A 15,278-nucleotide genomic window follows, 5' to 3' on the forward strand; every position below is an offset into this window, starting at 1 on the left:
AAGGAGCAGGTCAGTCACCATGCAGAGGTGCTGTACCCTTCTTTAAACCCACTGACATTGGCTACATTCTCGTAAGATGAAACTGCTTACAAGTGTGGGGACTTTCCCTTCGAAAGCCATGAAAAATCGTGGAGAGTTGGTCCCTAAAAAGCCATGCTTTATCTCAATTTCCACTTTTATTTAAGCAGCCAATACTTAATAAGGCCTCAGAAACTTTTATAAAATTATTTTTGGTACTTGAGGGCCTAAAACTAATCCTGAGTATGTGTTCCCTGTTTTATTCTGCTATGCTTGGTCACCTATTAAAGTTTTCTTGCTGGGAATAACCATCAGTTCCTTGATTTTTCTTCGAATATTTTTTATCTGTCATCTTTACAGCACTCTGTGAGAGCACTGACCTCATGGCACTGCTTTCCTGTTCAGCTCAAGTTTGAATATGCAATTTGCATAAGGCAAGTAAAAACCACCACATGCTCTGTTTAGAAATATTGGTTGGAAAGCAGAACAGTATAACATAGGAAGAGGCTGCAGATGAAAATATGTATCCCACAAAAGTCATTAAAAGCAAAAGCAATATATATATAAATTGCAAGAAACTCTCCCCTAAGGACTCTGGAAACACAAATACTCTCAGATCAATATGAGAAAATACATGACACATCTCTTGTGGAGACAGGGAGAAGACAGATCCAAGGTACACAATGCACCTGGAGCAGGGGGTGAGAAGGGTTTTAGTCAACTTTCAGGTGCAAAGGATAAAGTCCCTTCTCCCAGCAGGTGACCAATTACCCATAAACCAAGTGAAAATGGGAACCTGCCTTCTCCAGCCTCTGATGGGGACTTCACATTGTCTACACCTGCTTCTCATGCACCTCGTGCATTTCTCTGCCTCCTTCAGTTCCAGACAGGGGTGATCCTGAGCTCTCTTGGCAGGATGAAGTTAAACACCTGACCTGATCATGCAGCAGCTGTAATGTACGGCAGTGCTGGGCAGTGTTTGAAGTACGGTATTTGTTTACTGTTTATATGATTTGCAGATAGGTACTGAGTCTGTCAGCATATTCTTTTAATCAGAGTTTCTTTTCTCTTGATCCTGTGAGTGCCTCGAGGTGCTCTGTCTCCTGGGACAGGTACTTGTATAGTGATGTTGCTAAAGTAGGAATGAATTCTGAATTCTAGATTCTTTTCTCTCCTCTAGATGATAAGAATTTGCTAATGTGGTGTGGCTGTTTTGAACAGGTGCTGTGATGCATAATCCTGTTTTAAGTGACTATCTTGTGTCTGCATTGCATTACAGGAGGCACTAAGCCATTGAATTTCTCTTTGGGCAGACCTGATATGTCAGTCCTGGCAAACAGCATTTCCAGTGTCATGTTGGATTCGTCTGACCTGGAATTCAAAGGTTTGGTCTTTGAAGACAACTGTTTCTACCTTGGTCAAGGAGAAGTTTATATTTTGTATGAAAAATATCCATATAAGAAATCATAAGAGAACCAGAAATCCTGGCTCCATTTAGGCTCAGCTGGAAATTAAATACTGGCTTCAACAAGACCTGAGAGTGAACCTGATTCACTGCTCAATTACTCCAAAAGGCAAAGCTTAGGGTTTCTTTTCTTTTTTCTTTTCTTTGCTTTTCTTTGCTTTTCTTTGCTTTTCTCCTCCCACCTTTTTCCATTTATTTCCTTAATAATGCAATTATATATGTATTTTTCTTCTGCTTAGTCCTACCCCTAATTTTAGGCATAGGCAAAATGGAGTGTGGCTGCTTAGTTGGCTCTATGCCAGTGTTAGACCTGGCAGCCACTTCCTGCTGCCAGGAGAGGTGCTGGGATATGGAGGCTGATAGCAACGTTTGGCTGAGGGGAAAAAGGTAATGAAAAATCAATGGAAGAAAAATTTCTCCTTTGAAATGTTTAACTCTGCTTTTCTTCCCACCTGGTAGCAATAATAACCTGGCCATATTTTCTCCTTTAGTGGTGTTTACATTGCTAAGAATTCTCAACTCAGCTCTGCTTATAAGCTTTTCTCCAGTGACAGTCAAGACTAGTTTTTCTGGAATTAAAGAAAAGTCTGACTCTTCTGACTTGAATGCCTGTTGGATCTGGTTACAGCTTGTTAGACACCTATGTCTTAATTTAGGCTCTCATCAACTAAAATACAGCCATGGGAATCCTCTTTGCAGGATTCTCCAATGTCTAAAGACATTTTTGGTGATTTCATATCTGAGTGTGTCAATGCATCTCAATTGTTTTACTTTTTGGGTTTATTTCTTAGCTTAATAGGGGAAAATGGGGAGAAATTTTAAGTATTCTTTGGATTTTTTTAAAATATCTAGAAAGCAAAAATATAAATTACAATGGTGTTACTTGCTTTTTATTAAATTCTAGGTTGTTAATATAAACTGAAATTGCTCATGCCTAACCTGTAGGCTAGCTAACAGCTTCTGGGCCATATTCCAGGCTTGTCTATCTTGTGCACTGTTATTTCTTTGGTCTTGTTGAACACATTTTGCCTTTGGTCATACTCATCTTAGTGCAACAGTGAAAGGAATGAGATTCTCTGAAGGGGGTTGGAAGAGATTGTAAAGACATTTGTTTAAAGATTTAGCAAGGGTCAATAGGAAGTGCATTTGTCTCCTGCTAAATTTATGATGAGTCTGCAGCATCAGTTAGTTGCATTATCTGACAGCCATTGCTTGGACAGTCTGCTGTCTTCTGGGTGGTTTTATAATTGATTCTTTCTTCAAAGTTTGTGTGCATTTGTGAACCGTAAAGGTCCCTAGCAGTGTTTGTGCAAGTTTATTTTTTCCTCCCAGCAAATTTCAAAAGTTGTGCTTAAACAGCAGCAAAATGCTTTTCACTTGCAGACTGCTCACTGGGCAAAGTTAACTTCTAAAAGCAATTCTGTAAGAGGTAGGAATAGGTTTTATACAGAAGAACCCCAAGTATAGAAAAACCCAAAATTACTCAAAGGAAGCATAACAAATTGCTGGCATAAGCAGAATTTTCATCTGTTGACGTATTTTTTTTTAAGTTATGAGGTATCTCTTGCCCATTGGCAGCTTCCTGAAGTTGATGTGGTGCTTTGAAAATCAGCCTAGACTGAGGTTCTCAGCTTGTAAATGCATTTCAAAAGCTAGGCTTATACAAATGTTTATGCTTGGTGTCAAATCAGCTGCAGCCATCCTGGACCATTTCCCTTTATCCAGTCTATGTTGTTTTTGCTGTTCTTCCTTTTATAACTGCATAGCTATCACTGCCCAAATGAGCTACTTTAACTCTGCTTTGGGTTGTATTATAGGCAGCCTAAACCTTTCTCAGCAGAAGAATGGTATTTGGGGAACTCTGTTCACTGGAGTAGCAAGCTGCCTGTGGGATTAGGAGTCTGCCTATCTCTGCAGTCCTGCTGCTGAGTGTTGGCCCCTGGGTTTATCAGTCACTGTGATTTGTGTAGTTATGAAAAACTGCTTGCAAGTGTTTACATTAGAGATATCATCTTCACCTCTGTGTGTAAATATGTTGCTGTTCCTACAATTTCCCCAAACTGTCAATTGTTAATCTGTCATTTTCAATGACCACACCCACTGAACTCCAGTATGCAATAAATTACCTTCTAATCAAAATGGGTTCATTTGCCAAATGTTGCAGGAAGCAACCTGGCAGAAATTTATACTTAGCTGATAAGAAATGTCAGAGCCAAATATTCATATATTAATTACCAGACCAACAATGCTTACATCCACAGAATTCCCTCAATCAAAGACAAAAAGGATTGGTCTGGGCAGATTATGTCAGCCCATTTCTACAGTTTATTACAGGATTCCTCTGCCCTTCACTCAATGACTTCCCAGGGCTTGTACAGCTCAATTTTAAAGGAATTATTGAGGGAAGATTTCACCATCTCTTTCTCTTCCTCCTCTTGCAATGCTTTCTTCTGATGTTCATATTGCATTCTATTTTTCTTAACTTCACTCACATTGATATAAAAGTATAATTTTGAATTAGTCTCATAATTAAATACTGTGTAAATTTAAAACTTAACTGATGCACTCTGTATGTAGTTTCTGATCCTTTTTTATTGTTTTTTTAATCTAATTTTTTAAAAAATTATTTCAAATTTTTAAAAAATTCTAACATAAGCCATCAAATATAAACTGAATTGGATCTAAATGCCGACTCTTTCAGACAAAAGCATAGTGACAAATTATTTCAGTGTAACACTGTGTATTGAAAAGAGCTGTGCCAAAGAGTAGTATGATTATTATTGCTATTGCTTTGGCCACACGGGTATTTCTACAAAAGTGACATATAGATTATCTAGCAATGCTCAAGAGCTCAATCAGCACTTCACTACCTCCTTCATGGCCAAACAGGACCACATGCCCTGATAATTGTGCAGTCTTAGTATTTCTGTGTATTTGTCCAGTAAACAGAACCAGATTGCCACTTTACATTTATATTGCAATTTATCAAGAGTTAAACTGAAGGAACCTGTGCATCTTTCTTCTGTATGAGCTTTTCAGGGGTGTGTGTGTTACACATTGAAGTACAGCACTGTCAATTTGTGCAATGGAATTGTTGTCAGTTCAGATCATCTTTCCCAACAGTTCACTGTAAGCTTGGTGGAACAAATGAGTACATGCAGTCTGAAGGGATGGGAATTATGTATCATCAAAGTGATGAGTGAACCACTGTGATGTTATTAGATTTTTTAAAGTCATGAAGAGAAACTTTAGTTGTTGTATTACGTGTTATTGTAACAGCTGAAAGAAACCCGCAAAAAATTCTATATAATGCTATTAAAAATGACATTTAGGTGACAAGAGTCTGGAAAATCTTTTCTTTTACCTTTCCTTTTACTTAGACCTAATTGCCTTCTCAAATATGCTTCCTTGTGTAGCTCTTGCCCTCTACTGGAATAAAGGAAACACAAGCCTGTGTGTCACCAGAGCAGGATTTGAAAATGGTGTGCTTTGTTTTGTTCTTCCTTAATGGGTGAAGTTTCAATTTCAATTAAAGTTAGTGTTCATTTTGATCTAGAAAGCACAAAATATGCATGACTGCCATGTGCATGGCTTCTCTCTGCTGGCTGGAGGTTTGTTGTTTGCTCTTTAGTACAAACTTAACAGCTGTACCCTGTGTTGGAAAATTTTAGATTGTTCTGGTGTTTGGAGCCTGTGAGGTACTTGGAAAAAGAATTCCTGTATGAATACCCTTAGGTGCTGATGGTCATCCCTGAGCTGTGTATTTCATATTCATAGCTGCTTCTGAAACTGTGTGCTGCCTCCCTACCTAGCAGCATCTCCTCTCTGTTTTGTTAGAACCAGAGGGAATCGCTGTTCTGACAAGGTCTGCAAACCATGAAATGGGAGACAGGCACAGTGGCTGCTCCAGCCTCTAGAAGATATTGATCCTTGCTCTTAATTAATTGCAAATAGCAACTCAAATTATTGGTTAAAGAAATAATTGTACTCCCGTCTGGTTTTGTTGTTTTTACCTGTAACCCCCATCTCACCCCAAATCCTACAGTGATAGGGGCTTCAGCACTTGCATTTCAGTCTTGCTTTGTCTGGAGAGAGAAGTCCAATAGACAACTAAATGTATCATTGCTTATTTTTAAACTTCTGTAGGGTGCCCATTTAAGACAAAACTATGGACATTTGTAATGTAGCCCATTTGTGGCAATGACAATGGTGTTGGGGTGCCTCTGTACTGCTGCCTCTGGAGCACCAGCACGTCTTGAGCTTGTTACTGCTGTGGCTGTCTTTGCTTCTGTCACAGTACCGCTGACAACTGGCTTCACTGTTTAACCCTCAGCCTATTTTCAGCTCTAGCCAGCTCTGCTGGTAGCTAACTCCCTCATTAGGAGATGTCCTCCTGTCCTACACTTCTCTCTCCTTGATCCTTCTCTCATTCTGTCTCTCTCTCCCCCACCCCTGCCCCATTTTCACTTGTACCTTTTGCTTGCTGGGCTTGGCAAAGATTCTTCCATAAATGAATGCAGAGTTAGATCCCTTCCTTATCAAAAAAATCTGCAGTCCCAGCTCTTCTTTTTGGTGTGTCAGAGGTTTAAAAACTGTTGTTTTCATTTGCATCTGTTTTCAGAGGCAAATGTTTCATCTCTCTGTCTTAAATAAACTGTGTTCTCAAACATAAAGAATTTTAGCCATAGCCCTTTCAGAAATTAGTCTCTCAAATCCTTCTGTGGAGGAGAAGGAAAAGAAATCAATAACTTTACTGGGAAGGAAGACAGGAAATCACTGTGTAAAATCTAGCAAAATCCTATAAACCAGTGAGTATTGCCAAGACAATTCTCTGGGTATCATCTCTGCTCCTTGGTAAAGAAGAGGCCACAGGAGAGGCCAGGTTACCCTTCAAGCAAATAATCCTGGAGCTGGGAAGCAGATGAATTTCTCTCTTCCACCAGAATTAGAAATTTTCCAATCAGCCAGAGAAGGGCAGGAACAGTAAATGGGCTGCATGATAACAGTAGCAGGAACATGCAGCTAGTTAATTAATGTTAAGTAGCTCAAACATGTGGCTTAATGTTAATAATACTAATATTAATTATTATGGTTAAGGATGCATGGCCAAGCCTGTCTCAAGTATTTCCAGCATGAAGCATGGCCATGCAGCCTTTATTCTTCTGTAAGCATGTATCCTTCACAGTGTAATCCCTCAATGCATTTCTCATTTGTGGTTCCCCAGTATGGTATTGCATCAGGCCCTGCTCAGCAGCTATCCAGCAAAGGGATGAGGTGGAAGCAGGAAAGGAGCACTGCTACTGCAGGCAAACAAAGTGTACAGAGAAAAGGGTGTCTCAGCACCAGCACTGCTCAATACCTTGAGCAAGGACACAGATAGTGGGGTTGAGTGCACCCTCGGCAGACCTGCAGATGACACCAAGCTGACTGGGGGAGTTGGCATACCTGAGAGAGGAGATTCCATCCAGAGGGACCTGGGCAAACTTGAGAAATCAAGAAGTGGGACCACAGGAACCTCATGAGGTTCAACAAGGCCAAGTGCATGAAGCTGAACCTGGGTCAGGGAAAGCCCTGGTATCAATACTAGCTGAGGGTTGAAGGGATGGAGAGCAGCCCTGCCAAGAGGACTTTGGTGGTACTGGTGGGTGAAAAGCTGGACATGAGCTGGCAATGTGCACTGACAGCCCAGAAAGCCAGCTGTATCCTGGGCTGTGCCTAAAGAAGCCAGAGGGTGGTCAGCAGGTCAAGGGAGCAGATTCTCCTCCTCTCCTCTGCCCTTGAGACTCCACCTGGAATACTGCAACCAGCTGTGGGCTCTCCAGCACAAGAAGGATGTGGACCTGTTGGAGTGAGTCTGGAGAAGGACCAGGAAGGTGAACTGAAGGCTGGAACACCTCTCCTGTGAAGACAGGCTGGGAGGTTTGAGGTTGTTCAGCCTGGAGAAGTGAAGACTGCAGGGACACCTTTCAGTAACTAAAGGGAGCCTACAAAAACAAATAGCGACAAAAGTTGAGCAGGGTCTGTTGCAGTAGAACAAGGGGCAAATGTTTAAAACTAAAAGAAACTAAGAGATAAAAGACCTTTGTGTCCCTTCCAACCCAAATAATTGATTCCATGGTTTAAACACTGTCCTGTACAACACCATTCAACTACTGTATTTGTGTTTTACAAAGCCTTTCCTTTCAGTTATGCTTCATCAGAGGTGATTAATATTTTAGTGTTTTTCACCTATAAGTTGACTTGCAGAAGCAGTGACTATATAGAGATGTAGTTGGAATCTATAGACAGATAAAGGGCAAGAAAATGAAAGAGCTGGCTTGCATCACATGGTGGACTCAACCATACGTTTATGAGTCTTAGAGATATTTGTCTTTTTCTTAAAACCTGGGGTGACAAATCCTCCAAGCAAGCAGCTTCAGCATGCTACTGCAGTGTTTATTAAAAAAAATAAAATTCCAAGTGTTTTATCTTGAATATTCATCTTGCAGTAATGAATAGGACAAGAAAAACAGGTTTAAGAGGATATTGAGGTCATACTATTGTAGGGGTTTTGGTGAGGTTTGGTTTATCTTTTAGTAGCAGCCTTTTACATGTTTGGAGACTTTTGCCTTCCCTCAGCCTTTTAAGGCTGTATGGTTCTTATCTCTCTAATCTGCTTCTTATAGGTTATGTGTTTTAGCTATCATTTTAATTTCTCTCACCTACCTGCTCTTTAACTGTATTTTATTACTTTAGAAATGTCTTCCACCAAATGAAATATTCCTAATGAGGTCTTATCAATGCTAAGTGCAATAGAAAAATAACTTTGTGTGTCTTGCAGGCTCTTTACAGTGATACAGAAAAGCAGAAATTTGCATTCCTATCTCATCTTGGATTTTAATAGGAACAAAACAGCTGTTCCACTAGTGATGTTCTCAGAAATGAATGGAACAGTGTGACTAAAAACTTCCAAAATAATTCAGGTTAAGGGAAAAAAAATGCTTCAAGACAAGTAGTTGGATTCTGTTGAATGTAAGCAAAAGGAGGGCTCAGGTAATCTTGCAATAAGTTTACCTCAACATTACCTGTAATAAATTCATCTATAATAGGTGTCTGTGCAGACCTTCAGGCAGATTTTCCTTGTCACCCCAGGGAAACCTTAAATATCTTTTTTGAATGAGTGGTCAGAAAGTAAATACAATGGCATGAACGTCATCAGTCAGTGACTTTAATGGGAACAGATTCAATATTCAAAGAAAAATAGTTTGTCTAGGAAATTGTCATCCTCATGTCTTGCACTATAGGGTGTAAATGTGTTCTGGTTTTATTCTTTTGAGAATTCCAATGTAAGCTGGCTAAATCAAAATTCTCCTCACAGTGGATTGAATGCTGATGAAGATATAATTTAGCATGTTACAGCTGCTTGCAACATAGGGAACTTACGATGTGTGCCTCTTTCATGTATAAGTAGTATTCTTTACTAGAAAATAAATCTTTAGTATTGGATGGTTGGTATAAACACATCAAATATTACATCCATTATCTGCTTTCCATATTCTGAAAAGCATTTGACTCCTAGTCAACCCCTGGCTGAGAGGCTCAGTAATTCGAATGAATATGTGAAATAAAAAGCAATGACTACTGTCAGCTCTTTCCAACAGGTTTTTGGGTTTGTGTTGACAGGCTGTGCAGGGGTGCACTGTAGTTCTTAGGCCCTCATCAAGAATTTGCAAGAATCCTTGTAATACTTTATTCTGTGGTTAAAACCTTTTGCTGTTTAATTCTTGGTGTCTGCTTCCAAGTGATTATTTACTCAAAGCTGGCATAAGAAATGGACTTATGTAAAATGTTATCCACAAATTCTGGTGTCCAATTTGTATTAAACCCCATCAAGTAAAACAGCGCATTAGTTCAGGGTTCTGGATAGTTTGTTGTGTTGGTCAGGCACTGTCAAGCCTTGGCACTGTCAGGCTCATTAACGAGATTGCTCTAAGCTGCTAGAGAAACTGCTGCATTAATTGTCATCATCAATGTCAAGAGGAATAAGGTCTGAGCTTTGAAAATGGTGGCAAGGGAAAATGAAGGACATAGTCTTAAAGGTGTCTTACTGCCTCATTCAGAGCAGCAATTACCTTTCTCAGATCTAGATGTTAAGACAGACTGGATACAAATAATATAAAGATTAACATTTCCTCTGATAAATATGTTAGACTTCGCAGTGATGCTTCTGACATACAGAAACATGAACATCATAGAACCAGATGCAATTCAAGTGGAAGGCTGAGTTGATCCCTACACATGAAACTCTCCCAAGCACTTCTCTGGGTGATCAGATCTGTGTACACTTCTAGGGAATTTTGCAAATCTTGGGTAGAACACTTCTTACAGAATGTAGCTTGAGTCTTGCTAGGTAAATGGAACATTTTCCTTCTTCATTTAATTATCTTTTATCCACGTGTAGTTGCTGTCATTGATGTGACTGAGCTGAAGCCATTTATCATGGCTCTAAGTAATCCTTTATTAACTAATTAAGACAGTGAACTTCTAAAATAGCTTCAGTGTAATCCAACAGAGAGGGAAGCTATGCTAAAACTCTTACTTTTGTAAGTGAATTGCTGTCACCTATTATTCTTTTGTATTCTCTCAAATCCTTGGAGCAACGGGAGTCCCTCATGTTTTAAGGGGACTGTGAGCACACGTTTTGTTGACAAAGGAGGATTTTATTTTGTGACAGACATTTCTCTCTTACCTCTTCCTGGGAAACCGCTAACTCAGATCATACGCAGTTGCCTGCATGCCCTAGCCATGGTTCTGCCTGAAAACTCTTGGGGACAATAGCTTAGCTGTGCAGTATTCATGGACCAATTGAGGAAATGCTGTAGTGAGGAGCATAAACATCTCAACGTTGTCTGCATTGATTTGACAAAAGCATATAATGCTTTCAGGTAATCTGCTTTCTGAGAGTTGGTGTGAACTAAATTGTTCTGATATTCTTTTAGCCCATTCTATTAGTGATAAGAGAGATCCTGTGCAAGAGAAAATTTTTCTTCAGTGGAGTTTAATCTTTCTTCTGTGGAACTTCTTATGAAAGATGGAGTTGAACAGGGTTGTAGATCCATATCTACTCAACTTCTCATTTCAGTACTGTGGATCTTGACTTTAGCATATGATATAATGAGGGTAATTTCTTCAGTCCGGGCAAATTTATTCAAATCTGAGTTTTGTGAAACTAGTCAGAAGCAGATCTATAGAATTTCACTGCTTTATAAGATCATTTAAACACTTTTACCTTGTAAAGAGAATCTAAAGACAAGGACATATTCTGCCTTTCTCAAAGCTCTCTCTTTGTCGCAGTTACAGACTGAAAATTACACTATTCTTGATATTTTTCTCTCTCTTAGTTGATGATTAAATTACCTCGGTGTTCCTGGAAAACAAGCATTTCTTGAAACACGTTTGAAAAGTTTCTTTTGCATGAAGGAGGAATATGATTCTCAGTACAGATCACCGATTTAAACCTTTGACTGTGTTCACTTTGCTTGCACAGGCTAGGCACAGCATGGAGATGCAAATTCCAGAATGCTTAAGATTTCTTTTAAGTTAGCCTGCTTGTGGTGACAAACCACCTAAGTGACATGCAAGGACATCTCTAAGTCCTCCCTAACTGCATGTCAGATCAATGATTGTGAGGAATAAGCCTTGAGACATCTGGAGATACATCTTTCCTTGTACTAGCATAGCTCTTGATGTGAAATGTGCAGCTAACTTGGAGGTCAAGCAAGAAAATATGTTCAGAGGGGTTCTTTTGCCACTTCTCACTCATCTAAAAATCATATATTCAGTTTCTAACCGTGCATGTTATGTGCAGGACTGTGAAATTAAATAAGACCTATTACCATTTAAGAAAGATTAATTAATTTCATTAATAAAATGAAAGAGAGAACTAGAGGGAATTAACCAGGTTTTGGGAGGGGGTGGGAAATTTTCTTTTATATTTCTATATGACACAATGATGTGGTGTGGTAGTGCCCTTCTGACTGAACTGAAATTAGCTGTTCCTGACTGACAACATTTTAAATCAATGAATGTGCTCTATTAGTGTGATGCATACCTGCACTCTTTAGCATAATCTGTATTGCCTTGTGATGGCAGCTCTGTGGTGTCTGTGAATTGATTGGATAACTTGAGCCCAGCTAGGGCTGCAGTGGTGCCTATGTTACAAAAACCTCCTTAAAACCCAGACAGCTCAAATCCAAAACGCTGTGCTAAAGGACTGAACTGCCTGTAGAAAGAACTTTTGTTCTCTTCTCCTCTCCTTTTTCCCTCTCCAACAGGAGCACCAATGGGCATGTGAGAAGCCTTGTGCGTGGGTGTTATGTAGTTGTGTAGCTCAGACTCTAAACAGAGGAGTTGAGTCTCTGAAGCCATTAATCTTTCCCTAGAGCTAAATTCATGATATATTTTCTGTTTTGGAAATCATAGTGTAAACTAACAGGCTCGAGCAAAGCTCAAGAGAAAAATATAAAAATAGAGAGGAGGCATTTGCAGGGCAAAGACTGAAAAACAGTCTAATCAGATTGAAGGAGACTTTGTATCCAGTGCTGCATACAATTAAAAAGATATAGCTGTGTGCCTTGCTGTACTGGGACTTCATTGCACTGTGTGTGGGTTGTTATTGTATTTAAAAAATAGGGGAGGAATGAGGCAAGGCAACAAGGATCTAATCTTTGGCAATGTGACATAGAGGCTGCCCCCGGGAGGACACCAGAACTACTCAGCTCTTTCTCAACTTTGTAGATCAAAGCAGCTCTGTTAAAGTGGTGAAACCCCCACAGATCCCTGTGCAGTGGTGCTCTCTGGTGCTCTAACAGCCCCTGGCTGTCTGCTGACACTGGCCATGAGGACCTTTACTCAGGCTAAGAGATTATTGTGTGGTGCACAGTTTAGCTCAGGTTCTTGCAAATGCAACAAATCCTGAAGCTTCTTAGCTCTGGACAAACAAACTTCTTATTATTGGTGGTGCTGTCTGAATTCAATTTCAAAGCTTAATGGGTTTTAGATGTATGTACCAACTGGATTTCAGACAAAAAGGCAAACATCAGAAGCTGAGAGGCTGTAATGTATTAATGTATTAATGGCACACAGGGCAGTAATGTGTTCTGCCAGGTGAGATCCTGTGGCTTCATCATTACTATAACAGGACTATTTGTAAATTAAATTGCACTCTTGGTGAGAGACTAGTTTTAGAGGTTTGTTTGTACTTTTTAACTCTTGGACCAACTTGAAATGTAAATGTAAAATATCAAGCATTTGGTATTCAGCTGATTGAGCTCTCTCAGCTGTAAAGTTTGGTCTCAGTAGCTAGGAAGCACCTCCAAAAGGGTGCCCTGTAACTGCGGCATCTCTCTTTTATCTTGTGCCTGCTCAGGAGGGAAGTGGAATAGGAGATGTTGTGCAAGATTTTTGGGCAGAGAAGAAACAGGACCCTAAGATGGCTAAGGTCATCTGTCACTGAGAGAGCATGTTCAAACAAATGTAAATTAATGTTGAACTTATCCAAAACGGAAGAGCTGATCTTATTTGAAAAAAAATCAAAGTCTTTATGCTTTGTATCAGGTTGGCTCAATTTTTTTGTTTAGGCTTTACTGGAGGAAAGTTGTAGATCTGTGTACCTTTCAAAATGTTCCTGCAGAAAATTTCCCTGAAGAAGTATTTTTTTACTGAAAAATTCTTCAGCCTGCTCTGTCACTCAAATCTAGCAATCTCAGGGCCCTGTAAAAGTGGTCAATTTCTAAGATAGACAAAGTCTAAATATATAATTAGATAAGTGGCTAAAAGGAGCCACAAAGCAAAGAAATTAATCTGGCAGTTGTCTGTCACATCTTTGTCAGTTAAACAAAACACTTCTATTTGAAACTTCATGTTGTTTTTACAAATTTCTACATTTGATGTCTGTGGTGGGTGGTTGACTGTGGCTGGATGTCAGGTGCCCACCAAAGCCATTCTATCACCCCCATGCCCAGCTGGGCACAGAAGAGAAAATATAAGAAAAGGCTTGTGGGTTGAGACAAGGGCAGGGAGAGATCACTCAGCAGTTACCATCACTGGCAAAACTGACTCAACTAGGGCAATTTAATTGAATTTATTACCAGTCAAATCAGAATAGGACCAGAAGAAGCAAATCCCAATCGTAAACATGCCTTTCCCCCACCCCTCCTTTCATCCCATTCTTAATCTTATTTCCAATTTGTTACCTTTGCCCCACCAGTGGTACAGGAGGAGAGGAATGGAGATTATGGTCAGTTCATCATACATTGTCTCTGCCACTCCTTCCTTCTCAGGGGTCTCTCCCAAGGGATGTAATTCTTCCTTAACTGCTCCAGTGTGAGTCCCCCATGGGGTCACCAGTCCTGCCAGCCCCATCATGGGCTCCTTTCCCTGGGGTTTCAGAGTCCTGCCAGGAGCCTGCTCCAGATCATGCCTCCCATGGGCTCCTTTGGGCATCCACCAGCTTCAGTGTGGGCTCTTCCATAGGCTGCAGGTGGATCTCTGCTCCACTGGGGACCCCCATGGGCTGCAGGGGCAGAGCTGCTTCACCATGGCCTGCACCATGGGCTTCAGGGGAATCTCTGCTCCTTCTGCCTTCTCCATGGACCTTGGTGTCTGCAGGGCTGTTCATCTCATGCATTCTCACTTCTCTCCTCTCTGGCTGAAATTTGGTTCTGCACAATGTTTTTTCCCTTAAATATTTTATCCCAGAGGTGCTACTGCTGTCACTGATGGGCTTGGTGCTGGAGAGAAGCAGGTGCCCCTTGGAGCCACCTGGTGTTGGCTCTGTTTGACATAGGGGAAGCTTCTGGCAGCTTCTGACAAAAGCCACTTCTGTAGCCCTTGTTTCCAAAACCTTGCCACAGAAGCCCAAATACAATGCCAAAGCTTTTGGGCTAAACCCCAAACTCTTCAAAGCTTGCCTACAAGTAAAGCAGAGATGGAAATGCTGAAGGAAAAGGCAGAGCAAGCCCGTGTACCTCTGATTGAAGAGTCTAGGTTGCCAAACACTTTAGAGAAGTCTGTGCCTAGGTCAGGTGCAGGTCAGGATGTCCCATCAGCCACACTGTCCCAGACTGTGGTCTAGGTAGTACAGCCCAGTGAAGGCTGAAAGGCAGCACAGAGGAATGAGCTGAATTGCTCTTCTCATGCAGAGATGAACTGGCCTTACAGAGACCTGTGAATGGTAATACTGCCTGGAAGGCTGAAACTGCAACTATTTTGATTTGATGAAGCTGAGTGAAATAGATTGTGGAAGACATCTGCTTTGGAAATGTATCTGGCACAATAAATAACATTTACATGACTCTTCCAGGAAATACCACTGTGACATTTACTGTTGTTGTGTTTTTTTTTTTAACCTGTATCCTGACTTAACCTTTTTTGAGACTGAGATATCAGCTGCTTCAGAGAGATAGCTGATAGTTGCCTTTCCTCCTCTGAGCAGTGGTTTTATTTTTATCGCGAGTGTTACAGAAGACATATGGCATTTCACAGACACTTCCAGATAGTTACTGAAAGGGGTTTATAATTTGATCCCTGATCCTACACTGAGTTTTTCAAGAACCATCCATTGAGTCTTGCAGAGCCATGGCAAAGAGAGTAAAGTACCCTGAGGTTTTAGGGTTTAATACATGTAGTACAACAAGGGAAAACAAGAATAGGAAATACATCCCACATTTTAGCCCCCACCAAAGGACCTGAGCAGATAAGAAAAACAGCAGTAAGTGTGTATGAAATGCTTATTCTTACCTTGGCATATTTTTAC

At 40.4% G+C, this 15,278-nt stretch overlaps 1 long non-coding RNA gene across 3 annotated transcripts in view; it reads left to right on the forward strand.

Moving 5' to 3' along the window:
- Positions 1-837: 837 nt before the first annotated feature.
- Positions 838-15,278, forward strand: part of LOC135303275 (uncharacterized) — a 38,699-nt gene continuing 24,258 nt past the window's right edge. For all 3 annotated transcript variants that reach the window (XR_010364724.1, XR_010364725.1, XR_010364723.1), the window contains exon 1: positions 838-1,002. This is a non-coding gene — a long non-coding RNA (uncharacterized LOC135303275). The remainder of the gene's footprint in view (positions 1,003-15,278) is intronic.

The sequence above is a fragment of the Passer domesticus genome, chromosome 6 (assembly GCF_036417665.1).
Source record: "Passer domesticus isolate bPasDom1 chromosome 6, bPasDom1.hap1, whole genome shotgun sequence".
Taxonomy (NCBI): Eukaryota; Metazoa; Chordata; class Aves; order Passeriformes; family Passeridae; genus Passer; species Passer domesticus.